Source organism: Callorhinus ursinus, unplaced genomic scaffold (assembly GCF_003265705.2).
Source record: "Callorhinus ursinus isolate GAN/ISIS: 27379988/994484 unplaced genomic scaffold, GSC_fseal_2.0 scaffold24, whole genome shotgun sequence".
Taxonomy (NCBI): Eukaryota; Metazoa; Chordata; class Mammalia; order Carnivora; family Otariidae; genus Callorhinus; species Callorhinus ursinus.
The window spans coordinates 8,689,358-8,705,231 of record NW_027397086.1 but is presented as its reverse complement, the minus strand read 5'-3'; the positions used below and the strand labels follow the sequence as shown (position 1 = coordinate 8,705,231).

General features: G+C 38.4%; 1 protein-coding gene across 1 annotated transcript in view; it reads left to right on the top strand.

Moving 5' to 3' along the window:
- The window catches only part of LOC141369973 (olfactory receptor 1f45-like), a 58,375-nt gene that overhangs the window by 28,142 nt on the left and 14,359 nt on the right, over positions 1–15,874 (top strand). The window lies entirely within an intron of this gene.

Here is a 15,874-nt window from a genome sequence, read left to right as displayed (position 1 = left end):
ACACAGACAACATACAGTTAACAGTCAGCTTACAGGCAATACAATGGCACTAAATTCATACTTTTCAATAGTGACCCTGAATGTAAATGGGTTCAAAGCCCCAATCAAAAGACACAGGCTATCAGATTGGATTAAAAAGCAAAACCCATCCATATGCTGTCTGCAAGAGACTCATTTTAGACCCAAAGACACCCCCAGATTGAAAGTGAGGGGGTGGAAAACCATTTACCATGCTAATGGACACCAAAAGAAAGCTGGGGTGGCAATCCTTCTATCAGACAAACTAGATTTTAAAACAAAGACTGTAATAAGAGATGAGGAAGGACACTATATCCTACTTAAAGGGTCTATCCAACAAGAAGACCTAACAATTGTAAATATCTATGCCCCGAACATGGGAGCAGCCAATTATATGAGGCAATTAATAACAAAAGCAAAGAAACACATTGACAACAATACAATAATAGTCGGGGACTTTAACACTCCCCTGACTGAAATGGACAGATCATCTAAGCAAAAGAGCAACAAGGAAATAAAGACCTTAAATGACACACTGGACCAAATGGACTTCACAGACATATTCAGAACATTCCATCCCAAAGCAACGGAATACACATTCTTCCCTAGTGCCCATGGAACATTCTCCAGAATTGATCACATCCTAGGTCACAAATCAGGTCTCAACCGGTACCAAAAGACTGGGATCATTCCTTGCATATTTTCAGACCACAATCCTTTGAAACTAGAACTCAATCACAAGAGGAAAGTCGGAAAGAACTCAAATACATGGAGGCTAAAGAGCATCCTACTAAAGAATGAATGGGTCAACCAGGAAATTAAAGAAGAATTAAAAAATTCATGAAAACCAATGAAAATGAAAACACAGCTGTTCAAAATCTTTGGCATACAGCAAAGGCAGTCCTGAGAGGAAAGTATATAGCAATACAAGCCTTTCTCAAGAAACAAGAAAGGTCTCAAATACACAACCTAACCCTACACCTAAAGGAGCTGGAGAAAGAACAGCAAATAAAGCCTAAACCCAGCAGGAGAAGAGAAATCATAAAGATCAGAGCAGAAATCAATGAACTAGAAACCAAAAGAACAGTAGAACAGATCAACGAAACTAGGAGCTGGTTCTTTGAAAGAATTAACAAGATTGATAAACCCCTGGCCAGACTGATCAAAAAGAAAAGAGAAATGACCCAAATCAACAAAATCATGAATGAAAGAGGAGAGATCACAACCAACACCAAAGAAATACAAAACAATTATAAGAACATATTATGAGCAACTCTATGCCAGCAAATTAGATAACCTGGAAGAAATGGGTGCATTCCTAGAGATGTATCAACTACCAAAATTGAACCAGGAAGAAATAGAAAACCTGAACAGACCTATAACCACTAAGGAAATTGAAGCAGTCATCAAAAATCTCCCAAGAAACAAAAGCCCAGGGCCAGATGGCTTCCCAGGAGAATTCTATCAGACATTTAAAGAAGAATTAATACCTATTGTCCTGAAACTGTTCCAAAAAATAGAAATGGAAGGAAAGCTTCTGAACTCATTTTATGAGGCCAGCATTACCTTGATCCCAAAACCAGACAAAGACCCCATCAAAAAGGAGAATTACAGACCAATATCCTTGATGAACATGGATGCAAAAATTCTCACCAAAATCCTAGCCAATAGGATCCAACAGTACATTAAAAGGATTATTCACCATGACCAAGTGGGATTTATCCCTGGGCTGCAAGGCTGGTTCAACATCCGCAAATCAATCAACGTGATACAATACATTAACAAAAGAAAGAACAAGAATCATATGATCCTCTCAATAGATGCAGAAAAAGCATTTGACAAAGTACAGCATCCTTTCTTGATCAAAACTCTTCAGAGTATAGGGTTAGAGGGTACATACCTCAATATCACAAAAGCCATCTGTGAAAAACCTACAGCGAATATCATTCTCAATGGGGAAAGGCTGAGAGCTTTTCCCCTAAGGTCAGGAACGCGGCAGGGATGTCCACTCTCACCACTGCTATTCACCATAATATTAGAAGTCCTAGCCACAGCAGTCAGACAACAAAAAGAAATCAAAGGCATCCAAATCGGCAAAGAGGAAGTCAAACTCTCACTCTTCGCAGATGATATGATACTATATGTGGAAAACCCAAAAGACTCCACCCCAAAACTGCTAGAACTCATACAGGAATTCAGTAAAGTAGCAGGATATAAAATCAATGCACAGAAATCAGTGGCATTCCTATACACCGACAACAAGACAGAAGAGAGACAAATCAAGGAGTCGATCCCATTTACAATTGCACCCAAAACAATTAGATATCTAGGAATAAATTTAACCAAAGAGGCAAAGGATCTGTACTCAGAAAACTATAAAATACTCATGAAAGAAATTGAAGAAGACACAAAGAAATGGAAAAACGTTCCATGCTCATGGATTGGGAGAACCAACATTGTGAAGATGTCAATGCTACCTAGAGCAATCTACACATTCAATGCAATCCCCATCAAAATACCATCCACTTTTTTCAAAGAAATGGAACAAATCATCCTAAAATTTGTATGGAACCAGAAGAGACCCCGAATAGCCAGAGGAATCTTGAAAATGAAAAGAAAAGCTGGTGGCATCACGATTCCGGACTTCCAGCTCTATCACAAAGCTGTCATCATCAAGACAGTATGGTACTGGCACAAAAACAGACACATCGATCAATGGAACAGAATCGAGAGCCCAGAAATGGACCCTCAACTCTATGGTCAACTCATCTTTGACAAAGCAGGAAAGAATGTCCAATGGCAAAAAGACAGTCTCTTCAACAAATGGTGTTGGGAAAATTGGACAGCCACATGCAGAAGAATGAAACTGGACCATTTCCTTACACCACACACAAAAATAGACTCCAAATGGTTGAAAGACCTAAACGTGAGACAGGAGTCCATCAAAATCCTAAAGGAGAACACAGGCAGCAACTTCTTCGACCTCAGCCACAGCAACTTCTTCCTAGAAACATCGCCAAAGGCAAGGGAAGCAAGGGCAAAAATGAACTATTGGGATTTCATCAAGATAAAAAGCTTTTGCACAGCAAAAGAAACATCCACAAAACCAAAAGACAACCGACAGAATGGGAGAAAATATTTGCAAACGACATATCAGATAAAGGGCTAGTATCCAAAATCTATAAAGAACTTATCAAACTCAACACCCAAAGAACAAATAATCCAATCAAGAAATGGGCAGAAGACATGAAGAGACATTTTTCCAAGGAAGACATCCAAATGGCCAACAGGCACATGAAAAAGTGCTCAACATCGCTCGGCATCAGGGAAATCCAAATCAAAACCTCAATGAGATACCATTTCACACCCGTCAGAATGGCTGAAATTAATAAGTCAGGGAACGACAGATGTTGGCGGGGATGTGGAGAAAGGGGAACCCTCCTACACTGTTGGTGGGAATGCAGGTTGGTGCAACCCCTCTGGAAAACAGTATGGAGGTCCCTCAAACAGTTGAAATTAGAGCTACCATTCGATCCAGCCATTGCACTACTGGGTATTTACCCCAAAGATACAAATGTAGGGACCCGAAGGGGTATGTGCACCCCAATGTTTATAGCGGCAATGTCCACAATAGCCTAACTGTGGAAAGAGCCAAGATGTCCATCGACAGATGAATGGATAAAGAAGAAGTGGTATATATACACAATGGAATATTATGCAGCCATCAAAAGGAATGAGATCTTGCCATTTGCAACGACGTGGATGGAACTGGAGGGTGTTATGCTGAGTGAAGTAAGTCAATCAGAGAAAGACATGTATCACATGACCTTACTGATATGAGGAATTCTTAATCTCAGGAAACAAACTGAGTGTTACTGGAGTGGTTGGGGGTGGGAGGGATGCGGTGGCTGGGTGATAGACATTGGGGAGGGTATGTGCTACGGTGAGCGCTGTGAATTGTGCAAGACTGTTGAATCACAGATCTGTACTTCTGAAACAAATAATACAATATATGTTAAGAAAAAAAAAAGAAGAAGGAGAAGATAGCAGGAGGGGAAGAATGAAGGGGAGTAAGTCAGAGGGGGAGACGAACCATGAGAGATGATGGACTCTGAAAAACACACTGAGGGTTCTAGAGGGGAGGAGGGTAGGGGGATGGGTTAGCCTGGTGATGGGTATTGAGGAGGGCACGTTCTGCATGGAGCACTGGGTGTTATGAACAAACAATGAATCATGGAACACTGCATCAAAAACTAATGATATAATATATGGTGATTAATATAACAATAAAAAAGTAAAAAAAATCAGAAAAACAAAAAAAGGCATTAATATTAGGGTAGAAAAAAAATATTACTGAACCAAAGAAAGTATTTAATTTAGGAGATATTTAGGAAAACAATACAGGTTTTAAAAATGGGGAGTTGCAATTTCAGATTATACAGGTCCTGATGTGAAAGAAATTAGAGCGAACAAGGAATTAGAAAATAAGATGGTTGAGTTGACAGACAAAATGGATTGAAATAGAAATGTCAAAAACCAAGTAATAGAATTTAGGCCAGCAAAAAATGGTGAAGTAGGGACCACAGGACCCCATCCCTCTGCAGAAACACTGAAAAACATGGCAAAAAGTATCAGAATCAACCTGGAAGATAGTAAAAGGTTTATAGCAACTAAGTGAGTCCTTAACCAGGAGAAAGGCCACTGGAACCCAGTAAAAGAACTTCATGGCATTTTATCATCACCTTGCCCCACCCACCTCCCTGGTGAAAGGCAGTCTTGAAGATGGCAGCCCACGTTCCTGGTAAGAGTACTTAGTCCCAGAGGGGGTAGAGCATATCTTGTTCTCAATGAATCATGTTTGTCTGCTTTGACCCTTCTGTGGGTTCCCTGAAGGACTGATGTAAGGGGCCTGCCTTTGCCTCAACTAACTTGGAACTTTCTCAAGGCACAGAAAGAGCTACACAGAAGGTGTTCTTTGAAAACACTGAAAGCAAAGTGAACAAGCCACTGCTACCTGGGACAAAAAATAACATTTAGGTAAAACAACAGATGTGCTGAAAGCCAGGACGAAAGCTGGGGAGTGAGAATCTTTGGGTAATAAGGGCTTTGGGAAGCTCCCACATATACTGAGAAACCTAGAAAACCATGTGCAGGCATACGGAAAGACTTGTGCTCAGAAAAGACCTGAAATGTCCTTCAACAGATGAATGGATAAAGAAGATGTGGTTCATCTATACAATGGAATATTACTCAGCCATCAGAAAGGATGAATACTTACCATTTACATTGACATGGATGGAACTGGAGAGGATTATGCTAAGTGAAATAAGTCAATAAACACAATTATCATATGGTTTCACTCATGTGGACCATAAGGAATAGCATAGAGGACCACAGAGGGAGACAAACCATGAGAGACTCTGGACTCCGGGAAACAAACTGAGGGTTACAGAAGGGAGCGGGGTAGGGGGATGGGATAACTGGGTGATGGGTATTAAGGCGTGCACATGTGGTGATGAGCACTGGGTGTTATACACAACTAATGAATCACTGAACACTACATCAAAAACTAATGATGTACTATATGTTGGCTAATTGAACATAATAATAAAAAAATCAGAAAAAAGAAAAGAAAAGACCTGAGAAGAACATAAACTCTCACCCAAGGCTGGTCTTTAGGCTCAGTGAAAGCAGGAAGTGAAGACTAATTGGAGTTGTAAATGCTGTGGCTAATTCAAGGGTCTCAACACAGAGTCAATATGCAGAGACCCAAGGATTCTTTTCTTTCCTTTCTTCCTTTTTAAAAGTTTATTTATTTACTTTGGTGGCAGGCACTTAAGGGAATCTCAGTAAAACAACTAGCTAACTAATAAGCTAAAGGAACAGCAATCTCATAGACTAACAAAAAATATAATCTTTACAAAAATAATTCAGAAAAGTCACCAAATTAATACAACCCATAGAAAACTGCAATGACAAATCCTCAACAAAGAGTAAAATTTTGTTACCAGAGTTACCATGTTATAATATTCAAAACATCTAGTTTTCAACAAAAAGTTTCTAGGCATCCAAAGAAACAAAAATGTATTGTTGATTCATGGGAAGAAAGAAATGAACAAAAATTGTCCCTAAGCTAAATGCAGACATTGGAGTTACTAGACAAAGACTTTAAATCAACTGTCTTTAAATAAATACACTCAGAGAACCATGGAATACAGGGAGCAATCTCTCAACAAATAGAAATATTGAAGGAATGATGAAAGTTTACAAGGGAACTAAATAGACTATGGACTCTGAGAAACAAACTGAGGGTTTTGGGGGGGTGGGGGGATGGGTTAGCCCGGTGATGGGTATTAAGGAGGGCATGTACTGCATGGAGCACTGGGTGTTATACGAAAACAATGAATCGTGGATCACCACATCAAAAACTAATGATGTATTGTATGGTGACTAACATAACATAGTAAAATAAAATTTTTAAAAAATTTAAAAAAAGAATTTTAATTAAAGTAATTAGAATATAAAAAAAGAAAAGAAAAAGAAATGTGGAGCTGAAAAGCACAGTAATTGAAATGATAAATTTACAAGAGGGGTTCAATAGCTGATTTAAACAAGCAGAAGACATAATCACCAAACTTGAAGATAAGTCAAATGAAATCATCCAGTCTGAGGAGCAGAAAGAGAAAAGAGTGAAAAATGAGCAGAGCTGAAGTAGCCTATGGAACACCAGCAAGCAGGCTGACATACGCATATTGGGAGTCCAAGGAGAGAAGAGAGAGAAAAAGGCATAAAAATATTTGAAGAAATAATGTTCAAAAACTTCCCAGATATGATAAGTCACAAAGCTACACATCCAAGAAGTTCAAAGATCTTCAAGTGGATAAAATCAATGAGATCCACACTGAGATACATTATCACCAAACTGTTGAAATACAAAGACAAAGAGAAAATCTTAAAAGTAAAAAAGAGAAGCTAATCATCATGTACAAGGGATCCTTAATAAAATTAACATCTGATTCCTCATCAGAAAGCACTGAGATAAAATATCTAAAGTGCTGGGAAAAAAAATTTCTAGAAAAAGAACTCTATATCAGGCAAAAAAATTCAAAAATGAAGGAGAAATTTTAAATTTTTCAAATAAAAAAAGGTTAGGGAGTTTGTTCAAGTAGAACTTTCCTATAAGAAATGCTAAAAGGAGTCCTTCAGGCTGAAATAGAAAGATCAAGACAAATACGATATATTTTCACTCATATGTGGAATTTAAGAAACAAAACAAGTGATCATAGGGGGGAAAAAGAGAGAGGAAAACCAAGAAACAGACTCTTAACTAGAGAGAACAAACTAATGGTTACCAGAGGGGAGTGGGTGGGAGATGGGTTAAATAGGTGATGGGGTTAAAGAGTGTGCCTGTGAGGAGTACTGGGTGTTGTATGGAAGTGTTGAATCACTAAATTGTATACCTGAAGCTAATATTACGCTGTGTGTTAACTAACTGGAATTTAAATAAAAACTAAAACTAAAACTAAAAATGGAAATAAAATAAAAATTTAAATGACTTAAAAAGTAAAATAAAGGGGTGCCTGGGTGGCTCAGTCATTAAGCATACGCCTTCAGCTCAGGTCATGATCTCAGGGTCCTGGGATCGAGCCCTGCATTGGGCTCCCTGCTCAGCAGGAAACCTGCTTCTCCCTCTTCCACTCCACCTGCTTGTGTTCCTTCTCTCACTTTGTCTCTCTCTCTGTCAAGTAAATAAATAAAATCTTCAAAAAAAAAGTAAAATAAAACCAATAATCTCAAAAAAGTAGAGTATTTAGAGCCAAAAAAAAAAAAAAAAAATCCTAGATGGTAACTCACCACCCTGTAAAGACATAAAGGTCAATGGTAAACACAATGACATAGGTAATACAAAAGCCAGTATTATTACATTTTTTGTTTGCAACTCTTCTTTTGCTTTTCTATATGGTTAAAAAACAAATTCATAAAACAATAACTATAAATTTATGTTAGTGGGCACATAATGTATAAAGATGTCATTTGTGACAATAACAATATAAAGCAGGAAGAAGATAAATAAGGCCAGAATTTTTGTATACTATTGAAGCTTATGTGATACTGATTCAAACTAGGTTGTTTTAAGTTTAAGATGATAATTGTAATCTCCAAGGTAACTACTGAGAAAATAATTGATTTATACAGAAAAAAGAAATTGAATGAAAATAAAAAAGATACACTAAAAAAATTAAACAAAAAGGAAGACAGTAATGGGAATTTTAGGAATAAAAAATATATAAAGCATGTGGAAACCAAATTACAAAATGGCATAAGTGAGTACTTCCTTACCAGTAATTACTTTAGGTGTAAGTGGATTAATTTTTTAAAGACTTATTTATTTATTTTTACAGAGAGCGAGAGTGTGGGAAAGAGTGGGAGTGGGGGGAGGGGCAGAGGGAGAAAGAGAGAGAGAGAGAGAGAGAGAGAGAATCTCAAGCAAACTCTCTGCTGAGCATGAAGCTCTACACAGGACTCAATCTCACGACCCTGAGACCACAACCTGAGCCGAAATCAAGTCAGACGCTTAACAGACTGAGCTACCCAGGCAACCCTAAGTGTAAATGGATCATAATCTTGAATTAAAAGGCAGAGGTTGGCAGATTAGATTTAAAATAAAGCATGATCCATCCATATACTGTCGATGAAACTCACTTTAAATCCATTGACACAAAGGAAAATAAAAGGATGGAAACAGATAATTCCATATAAATAGTAACCAAAAAAGAGTAGCTATACAAATACCAGACAAAATAAACTTTAAGTCAAAAGCTGTACTATATGTTGGCTAATTGAACATAATATAAATAAATAAATACAAAATAAAATGAAATTACAGTAAAAAAACTGTTCTGAGACCAAGAAGAATATTTTATATTGATTAAAATGTCAGTTCATCAAGAAGATACAGCAATTATAAACATATGCACCTAATAACAGACCCCTAAAATACATGAAGCAAAATTTGACAGAATTACAAAACAAACTACCCCAATGAAAAATGGGCAAAAGACTTGAATAGACAGTTTTCCAAAGGAGACATTCAAATAGCTAACTAACACATTAAAAAATGTCAACATCATTAGTCACTAGGACAATGCAGATCAGAAACCACCATTTCACAACTACTAGGATGGCCATAATTTTTTTTTAATGGAAGATAACAAGTTTTGACAGGGACATGGAGAAACTAGAACCCTCATATATTGCTAGTGGGATGCAACTGGAGTAGCCAGGAAAAGTTTGGTTTTTCCTCAATAACTTAAACAGAGAATTACCTACCACATGATCTAACAATTCCACTCCAAGGGATAGATCCAAACATTTGAAAATGGATAACAGAACAAATACTTGTACATAAATGTAGCAACTCTATTCACAGTGGTCATATTGTGGAAACAACCTCAGTGTCCATCAACAGATCAATGGATAAAAAATGTGGTATGTGGAATCAATTGGCCATATAAAGGAATGAAGTATTGATTCGTGCTATATAACATAGATGAACCTTGCAAATATCATGCCTGGTGAAAGAAGGCAGACACAGAAGGCCACATATCATATGATTCTGCTTACATTAAATATCCAGAACAGGCAAGTCTATAGAGATGGAAAGAAGAATAATGGTTGTCATGGACTGTGGGGAGGAGGGAATGGGGAATGACTCCTTAATGAGCATATGGTTTCTGTCTGGGGAGGATGAAAAAGTTCTGGAACCAGAGAGTAGTGATGGCTACACAACATGAGGAATGTATGTAACACCACTAAATTGTACACTTTAAAATAGTTAAAATGCTAACAATTTTATGTGTATATTTCAGCAATAAATAAAATAAAATGAAAAGAAAATAATGAAATATACATATATATCTGCTCATTTGAGCATAAAGAACTATAAGAACAATAAATAAGAAACTAGAACAAACTGAGAGATGCTGGAGGGGAGATGGGCCAGTGGATGGGTTAAATGAGCAATGGGCATTAAGGAGGACACTTGTGATGAGCATTGGATGTTATATGTAAGTGACAAATCACTAAATTTTACTCCTGAAACCAATATTACACTGTATGTTAACTAACTAGAATTTAAGTAAAAACTTGATATTTGCTGTGGGCTTTTCATAGATGGTTTTCATGAAACTGAGGAATGTTCCCTCTATCCCTACACTCTGAAGAGTTTTAATCAGAAGAGGATGCTGTATTTTGTCAAATGCTTTTTCTGCATCAGTTGAGAGGATTATATGGTTCTTGTCTCTTCTCTTATTATAAAAGTGTTCTATCACAAATCACACTGATTGATTTGCGAATGTTGAACCACCCTGGCATCCCAGGAATACATCCCACCTGGTCGTGAGGGTTAACCCTTTTAATGTACTGTTGGATCCTATTAGCTAGGATCTCGTTGAGAATTTTGGCATCCATATTCATCAGGGAATATCATTCTCAATGGGGAAAAGCTAAGAGCCCTTCTCTTAAGATCAGGAACATGTCAAGGATGCCCACTCTCGCCACTATTGTTCAACATAGTACTAGAAGTCCTAGCAACAGCAATCAGACAACAAAAAGAAATAAAAGGTATTCTAATGGGCAAAGAAGAAGTCAAACTCTCTCTTTCCGCAGACGACATGATACTTTATGTGGAAAACCTAAAAGACTCCACCGACAAATTACTAGAACTCATACAGCAATCTGGTAATGTGGCAGGATACAAAATCAATGCACAGAAATCAGCTGCTTTCCTATACACTAACAATGTAACTGTAGAAAGAGAAATTAGGGAATCGATTCCATTTACAATAGCACCAAAAACCATAAGTTACCTCGGAATAAACCTAACCAAAGGCGTAAAGGATATATACTCTAGAAACTACAGAAAACTTAAGAAAAAAACTGAAGAAGACATAAAAAGATGGAAAAACATTCCATGCTCATGGAGCGGAAGAATAAACATTGTTAAAATGTCTATGCTGCCCAGAACAATCTATACCTTCAACACCATCCTGATCAAAATTCCAATGACATTTTTCAAAGTGCTGGAACAACAATCTTAAAATTTGTATGGAACCGGAAAAGACTCCGAATTGCCAAGGAAATGTTGAAAGAGAAAAACAAAGCTGGGGGATCACATTGCCTGATTTCAAGCTATATTACAAAGCAGTGATCACCAAGACAGCATGGTACTGGCAAAAACAAACAAACAAGCAAACAAACACATAGACCAATGGAACAAAATAGAGAGCCCAGATATGGACCCTCAACTCTATGGTCAACTAATCTTTGACAAAGCAGGCAAAAATATGCAATGGAAAAAAGACAGTCTCTTCAATAAATGGTGCTGGGAAAATTAGACAGCTATATACAGAAGAATGAAACTCGACCATTCTCTTACACCATACACAAAGATAAACTCTAAATGGATGAAAGACCTCAATGTGAGACAGGAATCCATCAAAATCCTAGAGGAGAACATAGGCAGTAACCTCTTCGACATCGGCCACAGCAACTTCTTTCAAAACACGTCTCCAAAGGCAAGGGAAACAAAAGAAAAAATGAACTTTTGGGACTTCATCAATATAAAAAGCTTCTGCACAGCAAAGGAAACAGTCAACAAAACAGGGAGGCAACCCACAGAATGGGAGAAGATATCTGCAAATGACACTACAGATAAAGGGCTGGTATCCAAGATCTATAAAGAACTTCTCAAACTCAACACTCAAAAAGCAAATAATCAAGTCAAAAAACAGGCAGAGGACATGAACAGACACTTCTCCAAAGAAGACATACAAATGGCTAACAGACACATGAAAAAATGTTCATCATCATTAGCCATCAGGGAAATTCAAATCAAAACCACATTGAGATACCACCTTACACCAGTTAGAATGGCAAAAATTGACAAGGCAAGAAGCAACAAATGTTGGAGAGGTTGTGGAGAAAGGGGAACCCTCTTACGCTGTTGGTGGGAATGCAAGTTGGTATGGCCACTTTGGAAAACAGTGTGGAGGTGCCTCAGAAAGTTAAAACTAGAGCTACCCTAGGACCCAGCAATTGCGCTACTGGGTATTTACCCCAAAGATACAGATGTAGTGAAAAGAAGGGCCATATGCACCCCAATGTTCATAGCAGCAATGTCCTCAATATCCAAACTGTGGAAGGAGCCAAGATGCCCTTCAACAGATGACTGGATAAAGAAGATGTGGTCCATATATACAATGGACTATTACTCAGCCACCAGAAAGGATGAATACCCACCATTTGCATCAACATGGATGGAACCGGAGGGGGTTATGCTCAGTGAAATAAGTCAAGCAGAGAAAGTCAATTATCATATGGTTTCACTTATTTGTGGAACATAAGGAATAGCAGGGAGGACATCAGGAGAAGGAAGGGAAAAATGAAGGGGGTGGAAATTAGAGGGGGAGATGAACCATGAGAGACTATGCACTACAGGAAACAAACTGAGGGTTTCAGAGGGTAGGAGGGTGGAGGGTGGGTAAGCCTGGTGATGGATATTAAGGAGGGCACGTATTGCATGGAGCACTGGGTGTTATATGCAAACAACAGATCATGGAACACTAAAAAATTAATTAATTAATTAATTAAAACTTGAAACATAAAAAAGAAACTAATGAGTTTGAATGTAAGTGATGAATCACTAAATTTGACATCTGAAACTAACACTACTATACTGTATGTTAACTAGCTGGAACTCAAATAAAAACTTGGGAAAAAAAGAGAAGCTAATGAATTTGAAACTGACTTCCCACCCCGTCTTTTGAGTGGGCTCCCTCATCTCTTGTCTAGATGATGACCAAGGAACCTCTCCTAGACTTTCTGAGTCTACTCTTCCCTTATCCATCAGAACTTTTAGTCACAAACCAGAGAAGCTGATACTAGCAGACGTGGGTACTTTCTCAAATATAGAAAGCTTATTTAAAAGATGATGCGTCTAAATGCAATGTGTCATCCTGAATTGAATTCTGGAACAGAAAAAGGACATTGGTGGAAAAACTGGCAAAATCCAAAAAAAAGTTTGCTGTTTAGTTAGCGGTAATCTACCAGTGGTAATGTCTTAGTTATGCTGAATGTACCATGGGTGTGTAAGATGCTAACAACAGGGGAAACTGGGTAAAGAGTATAGAAAGTCCCTGTACTATTTTTGTAGCTTTTCTAGGCATCTAAGATTATTCCAAAATAAAATGTTTATTAAAAATAATAAACTAGTGAGTTTGGCTAGCTATAGTGGGTGGGTGGGAATGGTTGTGGAGATGAGCATACCTATTTGTAGAGTTTTGACCATGTTATCTTTCAACTTCTCAGATAAGTATATAAGCAGGAATGAACAAAGCAAAATAGAATGAAAAGGAATGAACAAAGCAAAATAGAATGAAAATAAAAGAATTAACCTAACATTTCAAATGACATGACCAGACTGAAAGGGAAGATAAAATAACTCAAGTAATTCTAGATGCAAGTCCACCAGGTGGTTGCTCATAAATGGGCCATCATTTTGAGAGAGAGAGAGAGAAGACAGAGAGACAGAAGCACTGTATGGTGTTTAAAGTCTGCATTCCTAAGAGCAGTCAGGATATCTCACCAGATCTTTAAATACCACTGCCACTCTGTGGCATAAAAAGACCCTGATCCTGAGGGCAAGTGAGGAAAACACCCATGATGTCCTGTGGCACAAACAATTATGAAAAGTGGTCCTGAAGGCTTTTTACCTATGCCCAGATCTCATCTCTCAAAATACATGTCAGAACATTTATTGAAAACACAATGGATGCCTAATGTAAGGATGTAAGCAACAAGCCCCTCTGAAATTATTTTATCTCCAACATGATGCCAATATAGCAGCATCTTTTCTGGCTCACTGAGTCCCTCATTTTCTCACTACATTTATACATTTCTGTGAATCCCCAACCAACAAGGCTTTATGCCTCAAAGTCCTAAAGTCAGCCCAAGATTATTGTAAACCCAGTGACCTCACCTTCAACCAATACCATGATGGCCTGATGGGCCACCAGATGACAGCAAATCCATGGTTGGACTCATTCCTGATGATGATATCAGACCCACAGCTGGACTTAACTGTAATGATGACCTTGATCTACCCACTGGACGCATCCAGGTGGAAATTTCCACGATCTCGAGTCCGTTGTGTGTCTCCTATCCAAGACTCCATTCACCCCCTAAGCCCCCTTCTGCTCTTTGTATCTCTTCTTTCTCAATCCAACCTCAACCATCACAAGCTACTCTCGCCTCTCCTTCCACCCAAACACTTTCTGCTCCTTTCCCAAATGTCTGCACTTCTAGACCCCCATCTCTGATATACAACCAGCACTGAAGGTTGCATTACAAAATACTTTTTATGTAAGCCTTACTGAGTGAACAGCCATGTTTTAAAGGATACAGACTGTTGGTGTGCGATATGGTACCTTCTCAACTGCCCGGCCATGCTGTAGTCTATCCAAATGATCTTTAAAAAACCTTCAAATAACACAACCCAGCCCCTATCTATCTATCTGGGTGGGCCATATCTCTGAACCTAAGCCTTGTATTTTCTCCTGATCTTCCCTTTAAAATATTAATTCCAACTATCTAGAATAGCCCCATATTATGTCCTAATCAGAATGCTTACTGACAACTTATTAGTTCTTGGCTGCCCATGCCAAATGTCTAAGATTCTAGCCCCTGAGGGTTATTCTCTTCTTCCCCAATATCCCTCACTCCTGCACTAATTTATTCCTCTAACTCAGGCTTCTCCTCATAATTTGACTTGTACTATCTGCATTTGTGGCTCCTGCTCCTAAACAAAGCTCACCAATCTTATTCTCACCACCACATATGTTATATTCTTGTCACCTGCCCTCATTCTGCTGACCACCATGGGGGTCACTGGTGCTTCCTTGGAGGCCACAATATTACACAACATAATAAAATAATTAATGCCAATCAGGAAATGCCCAGAATAATTTCCATATATATGATTCAAACTGCCACAGCTCTGAAAGCCCTAAATGAGAGACAATGCTCCCTGGCAGCTGTGGTTGCTGATAATCGCTTAGCCTTAGATTATCTGCTGGCCAGCCAAGAGGGCATTTGTTCTCATAAGGGTACCTATTGCTGCACGCTGCTAAACAACATGGGCAAAGTTTCTCAGGAAGCACAACATATGGTCTGTTTCTCTGGCAGAAACTTTTCTCCATTACCACCCCTCAACTACTACAAAGTCCCAAACCCATTCCCTCTGCTTTGCCCAAGCCAATTTGTAGCTTATACCCAGCCAGCTTTCCCAGGAATCCTTTGTGGCTCATTCTTTCTCTTAAATTCTCTTCTTATGTGAAGTGTCATTAGCCCCTGACCTCTGAACCAAAGCATTGTGCCTCTTGATAATATGCACTATGGCATGTATATGAAAGATCTACAGCCCTAATCTTCAATACACACACACCACACACACACACATACACAGAGACATGCACATGCACAAACATGCCAAAATGTTAGCCTTTGTAAAGTGTGGGTGAAGGGCATACAGGAAGTCATTCAATCATCTTTACAACTTTTTTCCTAGTATGAAATCATTAAAAAAATAAATTTAAAAAATTGAATCCCAACTGGAACCATGCCCCAAAAAAGTTTAAGCTTGGAACTATGCCCAAGAAGAAAGAAGTCTAAGACATCCCTGGCTTTAGGGACACTGTCCCCTGTGAATCCAGTCCCCTCTGGTTCCTGGTCACACTGTTCTCCAAATGGCAGTAAGAAATTGGCCAATTAACCCACAAAAGCTCCTTCCTTACTATGA